This window comes from Gorilla gorilla, chromosome 5 (genome assembly GCF_029281585.2).
Source record: "Gorilla gorilla gorilla isolate KB3781 chromosome 5, NHGRI_mGorGor1-v2.1_pri, whole genome shotgun sequence".
Taxonomy (NCBI): domain Eukaryota; kingdom Metazoa; phylum Chordata; class Mammalia; order Primates; family Hominidae; genus Gorilla; species Gorilla gorilla.
The window spans coordinates 90,479,442-90,494,371 of record NC_073229.2 but is presented as its reverse complement, the minus strand read 5'-3'; positions in this window follow the sequence as shown (position 1 = coordinate 90,494,371).

The window sequence follows — 14,930 nt, the reverse complement described above, 5'->3', positions numbered from 1 at the left end:
AATATGTAGAGGTCAAAGATGCTGCTAAACCTTCTGTGATGCACAGGACAGCACCTTCACTTCCAACAAATCCATTATCTGGCCCAAGATGCCATTAGTACCAAGACAGAGAAGCTTGCATTAGATGATATACTGTACTAACAATTCTTGTCTTGTCAGAAGTTCCTTGTGGACATTTAAATCCACTAAGTAGTTTGATTCAATAGTATAGTTCAGTTTCATTCATTTCTAAGTGAATATGATAATTTAAAAAGATTATTAGAAAATGCTTAGAGATTAACCCAGTAGCCGTGACTTTTGAGGAAACTGAACAATATATTAGGGGATCATTCAAAGAAACATTTTCTTATCATATCATTTTAAGCTTTGAGTTTTACCTAACAATACATTTCTCTCCTTTCTATAGTACAGTTGAATACTTTTATGTTATTAACTGTTTTATAATAATATTGCAAATAGCAAACCATTCATAATAGAGTGTAGGAGATATGTAGGTCTTTGACGTTCAAGATGAATTTGACTATAGCTATCTTCTACATAAAAAAAAAAGTACATTATATACTGTGGTTGGAGGGACACTGTCAGAAACATGCCTACAAGGAAACTATTATCCTTGGAGTCGTGTTCTAAAAGCTTTCATTCCATTATTTTTATCAAGTATTTAAAGGACCTGGCTTCCAGAATTGCCATCTAACAGGGCAAGTACTCCAGAGAGAGAGAAAAAAAAGAAGTGCAATTTTATTGTCATTTTATGATTGCTTAGATGGTCATCTACCAATGCCCTTGTGTAATGAAGAATATTTTTTCTAAATAAGTGCACAGGAACTCTAGTAAGCTGGTTTAGGAAATGGAAGAGTAGAGACTTAGTGGACACTGATCCCAAACACCTTTGTCTACATTTATCTTTCTTTATTTCAAAAGTTAAACTATTTTCCTTTCAGATAATAAATTACTTCTTCCAGTCAAAGGATCAAAATTGGTGTACAGAGTATGGCTATTTTTTGAAAAAAAATCACACATGTAAAACTCATTTGAAATTGACCCAATTAAAATTGGCTGAAATACTGTATGTGACAGTATGCTTGAAGCTCTCTTGTACTATATATAGGAGAATAGTGATAAGCTGATTCAAGTAGTTAAAGGACAAAACTATTAAAACTTAATAGGAATTTAAGTCATTTGAGAAAATTACTTAAGGTAACGAAACATTAAAACTTGGTATATATTTTAGACATTGTATTTTTTAAAAGCATGCAATCATTTTCATTTGCTATTCTTTTATGTAGGACCAAATCTTTCTGATAGAGTAAAAATTAACCTGTAAGCTTTATGTCTTGCATAAAGCATACCCAAATTTATCATATACAATTGTCATTCTCATTTTTAAGGAGTGAAATAATAATTTAAAGACAATTAAGAAGCAACTTAGTACAGTATTTTTCTAAATTTTCTTCAGTGTTTTTTCTAATCATTCTTAGTTGTCTAACCCACACTTTGATATTGATGTTTTGATATTGATGTTATTCACCTTATTGAAATGGATAACATCAATAATCTTGAAGACCTATATAACTGACACTTGGCAAGAAAAACCTCAAATAGTCATTGCAGAGTTAGTGTATTTTAAAAAATGATTAGTTTGTATTATCTTGGCAAATGAGTTTAAAATGAGGGTAAATTATGTCACTTATATACTAACTTTTAGAATATAGAAAACATTAATGGTTGAACTATTATGGGTTTTTGTGTACTATATATAATTTATGAGATGTACATCGTTTTTATAGATTTTTCCTTTTCAAATATATCACCAGCCTTGCATGTAATTTTGATCAATTTTTCAGTACCACTTCCAAAACTTCATGACATTTCTTGACTTTGATACTGATATATATAGTATATTATATATTTACATCTTTAAATAAACTAAAAATTTGACAGAATGGATGGAGATAGACATGGGTCTGATTTTTGAGTGGGGATTCTATTGATCTGCAAAGCAGGCTACACCCACAAGAAACAAAGACATGCTAGTTACTCCACTTTTACCAGTAGTAGAAAACACAAGGTCAGACACATTCTTCAAGCCTATCCCTCAGCAGAAATGCCTGTTGCCTTACTTTCAGCCATCAGTTCCGTTCTCATCTCTCCTACTTGGGCTTTAAGAAAATACTAGAGCCCATGAGAATGGCGAAGCGTCAAGTCTGAATGTGCAATGTTTGAGATGACAGCAAGTAACTTTCCCTCTTCAAAGTGGGGATGAAGTGGTTCAAAGGATCCACATATATGGACGCTAGGAATGCCTATTTGAAGGAAAAACTGACATTTAATTATCCTCCTAGATGGTTATTAGGTGGCAGATTCTAGGGGTCTGAATTTGTGCTACCATCAAAATGAAGCTAAGCCTCGTGAGAGAGTTGTTGGAGAAATTGACAAGTTGTATAGGAGTTTGGAACCTAAGCACAGAGAAAGGTACTTTCTTCTTGAATTGAATTTTTGGACATGAAAAGGCTTTTGTGGCAGCTTACAGCAGAGGAAAAATAGTGTGTCTGGGAAGAAGACTTGGCAACTCTATGTTCTAAAGCCTTTAGAAAGTTCAGAAAATGACTTCAGTATTTCCCTGTGATTTCATACAAGGAAATATATAAAATCACATGGCTAGGTAATAAGACAGAATAAGTATAAATGCCCATATATTTTATTTTTTAAATTTCAATAGCTTTTGGGGTACAAGTGGTTTTTGATTACATGGATGAATTATATAGTGGTGAATTCTGAGATTTTAGTGTACCCATTAGAAACTGTTCCTTCCAGAAAAAGGTCTGAGGTTATGTGACATGCCTGGGATTAATGAAAGACTTCCTTTGGCTGGCTTTTTCTGAGAATGTCCACATCAGGGGTTGCAGGTAAAAAATAATAATAAAAACCTTAACACAAATATCCTAAAAAACTGTGCCAACCCTTTAAACTGGCTAGTCATTTTGGAAGAGAACATTCGCTGCAAGTGGATCCAAGAAAAATACAGTGAAATCAAGAATGCACACCCTTCACCACCACAGTTAGCAAGAGACTTTCAGAAGATTCCTGTCTCCCCCTCCTCATTCCTATTTCCAGTCACAGAGAAGCACCAAGAAGGGCTTGTGCCAGAGAAAGACGTAAGAATATATCATTAGATTTCACCTGAATTGTATGGGACTAGACTTTTCATAAATAAAATCAATAAGAAGTTATATTTGAATTGTCTAGCTTGCTTTGCAGTGATTGAAAAGGGTAATTTGATAGACCACAGCTAAAAGCAATAATTGTTAGAAAACAATATCATATTTAAATTATTTTCCCACTGATTTGAGAGTGCTCAATAAACCAATTACTAATTCTAGAGTTAGAAGAAGGGGCATGTTTGAGTGGAAACACATTTATACATTTTCAGTTATGAGTATTTTTCTCTTATGGTGATTTTAATTTCCCTCTGTAATATCATAGCTATGAGTACTTTGTTAATAAACACTTAGATAGCATAAACCTTTGGTATATTTTGGGTTACTGTACCTGCCTGGATATTTTAGGTTACTGTATTCATTGCTTTTTTCTCTTATAGAACCAAACTGTAGTTATAACTATTTACATTTTCATGAAATTATTAGATTAAAAATTTAAAGGAACAACAGCTATTGAAATTTTGATATTTTAGAGTGAGAAAATATTCTACCATATGGGATGACTGGCGTTAAATGGATTATTTAAAATTAAGAAATGTGCTTCAGGATGGGTACAATGGTTCACGCTTGTAATCCCAGCACTTTGGGAGGCCAAGGACAATGGATCACCCGAGGTCGGGAGTCCAAGACCAGTCTGGCCAACATAATGAAACCCCATCTTTACTAAACATACAAAAATTAGCTAGGTGTGGTGTAATCCCAGCTACTCAGGAGGCTGATGCAGAAAAATCGTTTGAACCTGGGAGGTGGAAGTTGCAGTGAGCTGAGATTGTGCAACTGCACTCCAGCCTGGGTGACAGAGCAAGACTCTGACAAAATAATAATAAAATAAAATAAAATAAAATAAAATAAAATAAAATAAAATAAAATAAAAATAAAAGGTGTTTCAGAGAATGAGTCTATGGTAAGTTCCAAATGTTATTGTTTATTTTCTCTAAATCATTACATGGTTTCACAGAGCATAAGTTTACAAATTTCTAAGTGGCACTTAAGCCAGTAAAATTAACTGATAATATTAAATTTTCTTTGGGATGTATCTTCCTACCGTAAGCATGAAATTGTATGCCATCCATCATCAACGTTTTTTGAAAACCTACTATGACAGGTACTATTTTAAACAGTGGTGATGTTATTGCTATCTAGAGGAAAGCCAGCAAAATAATGAATTAATTGAATATAGTTAAGTATGTCCTATGAGAACTGTATGCTTAGAAACATAAAACCAGAGAACACATCCCAAACTCAGCCTTGACATTTTAGGTTTTGAGAAAAAAAACGATGAGTTAGCTGAGTTTTTAAGAAGAAAAAGAGTTTGGCAGATAATTCAAGCTGGTTAAGGATTTTCCATTAAGCATGCACAAAGCTGCTAGCAAAGAGAGTTGTGTGTATTCACACTACATGTGTTTGTTTGGATGCTTGTGTAGATCTTTCGCGGTTTTAAATGAGAAGGGAGCCAGCCCATAAGTCTTTTCTGGTATGCAAAAATAGATATCTTATAGCTCTTTATAGGAACTTCTAGGAAAGTGTTATATATTTCTATAAGCATAGTAGAAGAAACCATTATTGGCCAAAGAGGAGCCCACAGTCTCTTTAGCAGTCAGCAGAACAACATTCAGCATGTGGAAATATTATATGCAGGTAATTGCCTAGTTCAGTCTTGGCAGGTTAAACAAATACTTTATTTGGAAGGAATACTTATACAGACAGGTAATAATCATCATCACATTCTTTATAGAATATGCTTTATCTCTGAGATGAGTCATATTAATAACTTACCATGGGTCAAATTAATCATGAGAAAATATTTATAGAGTGTAACCTGGTCATCTAATTGTTTCATGTTGATGTAGCAGTACAATAGAAACGTGTTTTTATACTCTATAGTTTATACATTCAACAAAATATAGAATATTGTTATTTATCTTTCAAAATAGCAGTAAGTATTGCAAACATATATCATATTATTAGGTGTATATTCATTCATAAAACATATATTAGAACTTATAAAATACTACTTTGTTCTAGTTTGCCAAACACAAAAATAGAAAAGTAAAAAAAGGAAAGAAAAGGTTTTCTTATTTTACTTTTATATGAAATGAAATACAATTTTTTAGAAAATATAAAAATGCTCTTTCCTCCATGTTAAAGAAGAGGTTCATATAGGGGTACTGGATTTAGCAACGTAAAGTATAAGCATGGACTATATAATATTTGGTGAATAGATACACTACAAAAATGATTCTTATTTATCTGAAATTCAAATGTAGCAGTGTTTTATCTAACAATACTAAGTTAACAGTTTATATCAAAAAGGTAAATAACTTAAATTTTTGTTAATCATTGTAATAAATGTGCTTTCAGTTATAAACCTGCTTTTATTTTTCCTTTCATTATCTACACTAGTTTCCAAATTTAACCCTAAAAGAAACATTTACATCAACTAGTTTAAAGTTTATGAGATATTGAAATTATTAAGTCATTCATAATTTATAAATATCAATACAACATATAATCAAATTGAAACATTTTGCTAAATTATTTATATAAAGTTTTCTTTTATTTTTTAACCTTCAATATCTAGAAACTGCCTTTTCATTTAATTTTTGTGTAAATATGTAAAACATTTATGAGATATTGAAGTCAAATCTATGAAACAAGGTATATTTAGAGTAGATTACTTTCTATCTCCATTCGTTCAGGCCTAGTTATTTCCTCTCCCTGTAGAGAACCATATTTTTAATTAAATTTTTTCTTATTTCTCAATTAAAAATAAGCATACTCACACATATACACACATATATTTATATCATTTCCTTTCTTTTAGATAGACAGTTGCATATCATGTTCACTTTTGTTCATGTTTTTTTCTATTAATATGTCCTAGCTTAATCATTTAATGTCAGTATATAGAAAGATGACTCATTGTTGTTTGTTTTTAAAGCTGTATTCAGGCATGATTGATATCTAAGAAACTGCAAATATTTAATGTGTACATTTTAATGAGTCTGGACATACACATAAACCAGTGATTCCACGGTCACAGGATCCTTCGGGTGTTGCTTTGCCAGCCGGAAACCTCTGTGTCTGGTGCAGCCTCTGCTTGAGTTTCACTCATACTCACTGAGCTAGTTCCACCCACTTGGCTCAGCAGGCTGTGCTCAGCTCACGATACCAGCCCAAATCCCACACCCACCTAGGGTGAGCCAGGTGCAGAGTGGCAAGGGGTGTGTGAGTCAGCAAGCATGAGGGCCAGCCACTATGCACAGCCAGGGGTGCCAACTGCTATGGCGGGGGCAGGCAGCTCAAGGCACAGGCACGGGTGCCAGCTCCATGCACAGCTATGGCTGGGCCAGATGTAGCACAAGCAGCTTCCGCTATGGGCACCGACATCCGGACAAGGAAAATGTGGTTGTGCCAGAAAACTCAGAGGCCAGCAACTGTGGAGCCCCAAGGGGTGAGGGAGGACGTGTTAGAACTCTCTCATTCCCACTGCCCGCAGCACAGTGAATTGAGGCGTGGGCGTGTTTCAGTTTATTTGTGTTACATCTGGTTCAGTCCCACTGCCCTCCTCAGGCCCACGGCTCCTGGGCTAGCCCAGCCCTGCTGCTATTTCCTGTCATGTGGGGTGACTGCCCAATGCCAGCGGACGGCAGGAGGGCTATAGTGTTACAGCTCTGGCTTGGGGAATTCCGAGGTCTGGGACCCCAGAAGGGTTGCTTGTCTTCACTCCCGCAGCCTGACAAATGAGAGTGTGTCACCACCTGCAGCTCAGTGAACCAATCAGGAATGTGTTACAGCCCTTTTTGTTCTCACCCGCAGCTCAGCAAGCTAGCAAGGAACGTGTTACACCGCTTTTCACATCCACCATTTGGTAGGTCCCAAGTCCGTCCCATGTCCTTTAAGAATAAGGTTGCATGGACAAATGGAGGGTGAGCAAGGCAGAGAAGAGCTTTCTTAAGTGACAAAACAGCTCTCTGTAGAGAGGAGACCCAAAGGGGGTATTTCCTACCCACAGCCAGGTAGAGCTGATATGTGGCTAAGTCCAGGGTTTTTATGGGCTCAGAATAAAGGAAGTTCATGCTGATTGGTCCAGGAGTGGGTCTGGAAAAAGCACCATCTGACTGGCCAAAAGGCATCAAAGAAGTTCCCACTCTGGGTTGTGAACTCCACCCAGAACTGGCAGCCCTGCCCCCAGGCTTCAGGACATCACCAGCTTGAAAGTCAAGCCTCACCAGGGACCCACCCCTTTCTACCTAGGGACCTGTTTGCCTCCTACAGCCATCAATTTCCCCTAGGAAGAGGTACATCTAACTGCCCTTAGGATAGGGATGATGACCACTCTTAACCCCTTCATGCTGACAGAGTGTGTTGTTTTGAAAAAATAGCAGTCAGAGCTCTCTCAGAAGCCTACCTAAGAGTCCGTGGTGAAATGAACCATTGTGTGAGGCTCCACTTGCATGATCATTTGGAGTTTGACAGCCTCTAGGTGAGAACAAACAAATTTTACAAGAAGTTTAAGTATGCATGGACCAAATATGAGTATTATACATAGAGGAGCTAACATGAAAAATCTGGTGCCAAAGATAACAGAAATAAAAAGTAAAATAGACTAAACATTCTAAAAACCATGTTGTGGCTAGAGCTGTTTTACCCTGGTGAAATAAATTAAATCTTGTATGGGGCAATTGAATTTTAAAAGAGAAATGACTGCATAGGGGAGTAGATAATCCCTTGGGAGTTCATGACTAAGGGGTCCTTGACAAAGATGCCTTATGGTGAGGAACAGAACAAAGGTGAGAACAGCAAGCATAGGTGAGACTATAAAGAGGATATCCATGGAATGTTAATTTTTGGCACTTAGTTTTTGTAATTTTTAGCTTGAGGTATCTGATTTCTTCTCACGGGTACTTTAGGTGCTCTTCTGGGTCAACAGAGGTAATTCTTTCAGTTTCCCAGGGCTTTACCCAAGTACAATGAATCAAAAAATGTATTTCGGTGATCTTTACTGTGGTAGGAGTAGAAAGAAATACAATCTAAAGTCTCTCCCAATCCGAGCCTACAGAGGGAGAAAGGGAAGGAAGTGCCTTTACCAGTATCAAGTCCCCTGGTGATATGGTTTGGCTGTATGATCTCACCCAAATCTCATCTTGAATTGTACTTCCATAATTCCCCCATGTGTGGGAGAGACCTGGTGGGAGATAATTTGCATCATGGGTGCAGTTTCCCCCATACTGTTCTCATGGTAGTGAATAAGTCTCGTAAGATCTGAGGGTTTTATGAGGGGTTTCTGCTTTTCACCTTCCTCATTTTCTCTTGCCGCCACCATGTAAGAAGTGCCTTTCACCTCCTGCCATGATTCTGAGACCTCTCCAGCCATGTGGAACTGTAAGTCCAATTAAACCTTTTTTTCTTCCCAGGCTCTGGTATGTCTTTATCAGCAGCATGAAAACCAACTAATATAGTAAATTGGTACCAGTAGAGTGGGAGCATTGCTAGAAAGATACCCCAAAATGTGGAAGCAACTTTGGAGCTGGGTAACTGGCAGAGGTTGGAACAGTTTGGAGGGCTCAGAAAAAGACAGGAAAATGTGGGAAAGTTTGGAACTTCCTAGAGATTTGTTGAATGACTTTGACAAAAAATACTGATAATGATATGGACAATGAAATCCAGGCTGAGGTTGGTCTCAGACAGAGATGAGGAACATGTTAGAAACTGGAGCAAAGGTGACTCTTGTTATGTTTTAGCAAAGAGACTGGTGACACTTTGCCACTTCCCTAGAGATTTGTGCAACTTTCAACCTGAGAGAGATGATTTAGGGTATCTGGTGGAATGAATTTCTAAGCAATACAAAGCATTCAAGAGATAACGTGGGTGCAGTTAAAGGCATTCAGTTTTAAAAGGAAAGCAGAGTATAAAAGTTCAAAAATATTGTAGCCTGACAATGTGATAGAAAAAAAAATCCCATTTTCTGATGAGAAATTCAAGCTGCCTGGAGATATTTGCATAACTAGCAAGGAGCCAAATATGAATCACCAAGACAATGGAGAAAATGTCTCCAGGTCATGTCAGAAACTTTTGCAGCAGCCTCTCTCATCACAGACCTGGAGGTCTAGGAGGGAAAAAATGGCTTTGTGGACACAGCCCGGGGTCCTTATGCTGTGCACAGTCTAGGGACTTGGTGCCCTGCATCACAGATGCTCCAGCTTGGCTGAAAGGGGACAATGTAGAGCTCAGGCTGTGGCTTCAGAAAGTGCAAGCCCCATGCCTTGGAAGCTTCCATGTGGTGTTGAGCCTGAGGGTGCACAGAAGTAAAGAACTGGCATTTTGGAACCTCCACCTAGATTTCAGATGTATAGAAATGCCTGGATGCCCAGGCAGAAGTTTGGCAGTGCAGAAGGGAAATATGGGGTTGCAGCCCCCACACAGAGTCTCTACTGGGGCACCGCCTAGTAGAACTGTGAGAAGAGGGCCACCATTTTCCCCCTGCAGGTGGAATGGTAGATCCACCTACAGCTTGCACCATGTGCAAGAGGCTATTCTTACTTTTGTACTACATAAAAATTAAATATAAATTAACTTTTAGAACATAAACTATTGAAGAATAAGGAAAATCATTAAATAACCTAGAAGATGAAATAAACTAAATTTCTATGATATATGATACAGAAAGACAAAAATGAAACATCACCTGTGAAACCTAGATGAACCAAAACCAGTTAACAAAAGCAAATCTATGTCTTCATTATTAAACAAGATATTATTAATTTAAATTGCACCAAACATTACAAGAAGGAACTAAAAGTAACCTGTGAAAATTAGAATGTGGGAATTAATTAAGCTAAGAGAAGGAATTAATGAGTCATAAACAGAAATAAGGTCTAGTTTATAAGTGTAGTGAAGAAGTTAACAAAAATCAACCATAAAAGAGTCAAAATTAGATGCTAACAAAATGGAAATTTAATTTTATAAATAAGGAGATAAAAATAACATTATAATATAGAAATGCATTCTAATACATTTTAGTGAAGTAGGTATTTTCTGAAAACTTTTGACATAAGAAGTAAGAAACCTAAACAGAAATATAACCACAAAAAGACTGCTTTAAAAGAAACTTTAAAAAGAATGTCAACGAGTGCTACTGAAACAACTACCAGGTGTCTTAGTCAGTTTGGGCTACTATGACAGAAATATCAGGGGCTGATTTGCTTAAAACACACCTACTTCTCATGTTTTTAAAGGCTGGGAAGTCCACCATCAATGCCCCAGTTTATTCAATTTTTTATGAGGGCTCTTTTCCTTGTTTGCAGAATGAAGCCTGCTTGTCATAGATAGAGACAGCACTAGTCTCTTTTACTTTTTACGAGGACAATCATCATGGAGTTTCCAGCCTCATGACTTTATCTAAACCTACTTACCTTCCAAAGACCCCACTTCCTAATATACTCTCCCAGCACCTTGGGAGTTAGGCTTTCGACATGAGAATTCTGGGGGAACAGAAACATTCAGTCCACAACAGAAAGTAAATTATTTATCACAAAAAGTCTTTCTCTTAAGAACGGTTTAGTCCTATGTTATAAAGCAGATTTTGACCTGAGAAATTCATAATTGATAATTATGAATTAATTTTATGACACCAGCATAACCATAATGCCAGAAAACACGTATATAAATTAGGAAAGCATAGAGTAAATATTTTCCTTAATTAATAAATGAAAACAGATTCAAGGTAATCTTCTAGCATATTTAATATGCAGTATTTTTAAATTAAAATATACCAACATTAAATATTCTTTATTTTAAAAAGGTAAACCTTGTTGGGTATTGTAAAATCAGTTAATTTATTTCAACACAGCAATGGGCCACATAATCTTTTTTTCTTCAGTCATGAGAAAAGCTTGTGGAATGCATTTGTACTTATCTAACATAATAAATAAAATATTCTTCAATGTAATAGACTACGCTATATCTACAGGTAATTCCCCAGCATGATATTGCCCATAAAATACTACAAATTAAGAATGTCCTTAATCACTCACATTATTCGGCATTTTTATGAAAATCCTAGAATGTGATGTATAAGAAGCTCTTATATCTATTCAATATTTATTATTATGTATTTACTGGATATGTATTATTATATTGAATATATAATATTGAATTTACAATTGCCTTTATAAATATAATATTGAATTTATAAATATATAATAATGTGTATTATTTAATATATTACATGATAAAATATATTAGTATATTAGTGAATATATATTATACCTATTTACTATGTATATTATATAATACATATGTTTAATATATAGTATTCAATATATATTATTTGATATATTTAATTAATATATATTCAATGAACTTATTTAATATATATTTTGAATGCAATTTAATATATATACTGAATATGTATGGAATATATATTATATTTTGAATATATATTTTCAATATGTATATATTTTGTGTGTGTGTATATATACATATATATATGGCAAACAATCTCACCTCACTGAAAAGTGGAAAAAATATTCATGAGAATTTTGTGAAATTGGACACTTAGAAAGTATCTCAACACCACTAGTAATCACAAAATACAAATTACATTTAAAAAGGAATAGCATTTCACACTGATTATTTTGAAAAAATTTCAAATCTGACAATAAAATTGAAATCTAGGGATAGGTGCAATGATAACCTTATAACTTCTTTTGCAAATGTAGTTTACACAACCATTTTGGAAAACTGAATGGCGATATCTAATAAAGTTGAAAGATATTGCATTGATGAATATATAGATCCTACTACCAGACACAAAACATATCATTGGCTTAAGTAAGAGTGCTTATTTTTTTCACATAACTATCCAGGCATAAGCAGCCTGGGTTCTGGATCACAGATTCTCTTAGGACTCCACCACTCCATAGGAGAGGCCAACACCCTCATGTTCCAAGATGCAGAAGATACGTAAAGCAGCACATTGAAAACACTGGAGAACAGCCAATTTATCATGGCATTTTAGAGGGCAGCATCATATTTAACAAAATTTAACATATTATCTTAATGTTAACTCTGGCCCACATTCTAGAATTTAACTTTATTTAAAGAAAATAATTACCGTTTTTATGTAGAAGAATAAGAAAATAATCCAATATAATATCCTATGAAGACTTTAATGAATTAAAATTTTATGAATTAAAATTATTAAATTCCATTTCTCTCTTTTAACATCATATGCGCATGTTCTTAATCACAAATATTATTAATTCGTCTCTACCTCTGCATTTACATTTTGCTTTAATATCTAGCAGTTTAGGGCTTTTCATTTTTAATTTCCCTTAAGTAATGTAATAATGGCAATATTAAAAATGCTGAATCATGAACTTGGTTATATTAAATGTTAATTATATTAAAGAAATAAATTTCATATTTTTAATATCACAATATTAATTTTCCTGACTTATTTTATTTTACTATTAAATTATAGGCCTTCTCATTCAGATGTTTTTGCAGTTTGAATATTGTTATGTCCTGTATAATTAGTTATGCCACAGAGTAGGAACCATTGGCTGTATTCTTAATATATAATTAACCATTTCTATTTGAACTATATTAATATATATTCAAAATACTTATATTATATTTTTATACCAAAAAGTTATTTGAAAATATCCAATTCATACCCAATATATTTCCAGTTAGATCTTGATATTTTTGCATTAAATTCATTTATATTTTTTCTTAATACTATCTAAACACTGTAAAATATACATTAACATTTGCATCATAATACTATTTTTTATAAACAGCATTTTTAAAAGTTAAAGGTAATTTAACAGTAGAGTAAATATTATGTAAGATTAAACTGAGTATATTCTATAAGTTTTTATATCTCCTTCATTAAGTTAATACCAAAAGAGCTTATAACTAATATATAATTTAATGGTATGTCAATTTTGTAACAGAGAAATATCAATAGAAAAACAAAGATTCTTTCTACACTGTCAGGATTCATTGTTTTTTGAAATCAAGTTTTTGGGAAAATTTATTTTTCTTCTACTAAGTGACTCAGTTCTAAAAAATGTTATAGCATGACCAGGTGGAAAAAGTAAAAACTAAATAAATAAACACTTGTTGATTTTTTAAAAATGTCAAATAACCATTACTCATCAATAATATATAAATAATTAATTTATATATTTTGAAGCAGAATTTTATAAATCCCAAATCTATGTTAAGATATGCTCAGTATTGAGACTCCAGGGTATCTGGCCTTGTCTGGGGACTGCTCAGGGTAAGTATAGCTGGAAATTTAGGTACACTTCCTATTTTATAGAAAACATCAAACTTAAGATTAAAATATCTGAGTTTTTATAGGGGTGAGAATAACCTCAATATGCCAGGCGCAGTGGCTCATGCCAGTAATCCTAGAACTTTGAGAGGCTTAGGTGGGAGGATCCTTTGAAACTGGGAGTTTGAGACCAGCCTGGGCAACATAGTGAGACCTCATCCCTAAAAACAAGAAAGTGAACAAACACAGGAATAAATTCAATAAAGCCTAGCAATTGAAGCAAGCGAAGATTCTTTACAGACTTAGAATTCGTGTTTAAGGGAAGTAGTGGAGCTACAAATATAATACTAGGCATGTCCATGTGACTAAAATAATTGGGAAGCTCTGGAACACAAGAAAATTATCATTGTTTGAGTACTTGTAAAGTGAAATTTAGACAGGAGTGAACAATTTGTATTTTGCCACAAGTGAAACCCACACACATGCAAACATGTGTGTCTGTGTATATGTATGCATGTATGGGTATATGTATATACGTATGCACGTGTGTGTAGATATATACACATACCACATACGTATATATGTTCATATATACGTGTATATGTATGTATACACACACACACACACACACGTAATATCATTAAATTTTGGCTTAAATAATCCAAAGCAAGCTGGCTTGCAACATAAGTGATGATTCCATTCTTTTGCTGGTAGTGAGAAGTCAGGCCTATGTATGACTATTGTTATTGCAAATATTAGCTTGTGGTGGCAAGTGGCTCCTGGCCTTCATGGGTCAAAAAATGCCCAAAGAGAACATATTAATTAAAATAATCAGAGAAAAATAGGAAGGAAACAAACCATAACATACAGTAGCTGAGAATACTTGTTTATGAAAAATATTCTATGGAATCCCAAAAATAATTATAAAATTTTGATGTTCTTGCAATAGAGAATAGTTTGACAAGCTGGAGAAGTTATTATTTCTTGTTACGCCCTCCCTCCCCCCGCTCCATTACCCTAGGTATGGCCCCATTTTTCTTCAATGGAAATAAAGAAGAAAGTGTAAAAATCATAGCTTTAACTATATGAGCTAATGAAGTGGCTGCTGTGTGTATTGGGGAGAGTGTATGAATATTAACCACTTCTAATATGCTTATGATGTGTTAATTATTTCATATTTCATCTATCTTTTGTTTTAAAATACAAACAGGGATAGGAAATAATGTAATAGTTTGAAAGTTGGAAATGAGACTTTTGCAATTGCTAAATGTCTTGAAATATTGTCTCAGTTGAAGTCTGGAGAAAGTATTCTGTTCAATTATACAAGGTAGAAGAAGAGGAACGTTTTATATGTGTGTCTGAGATTTGGATGGCAAAATAAATCCTCTGAGAATGTGTAATGTTTCTAATATAAGTTTGGT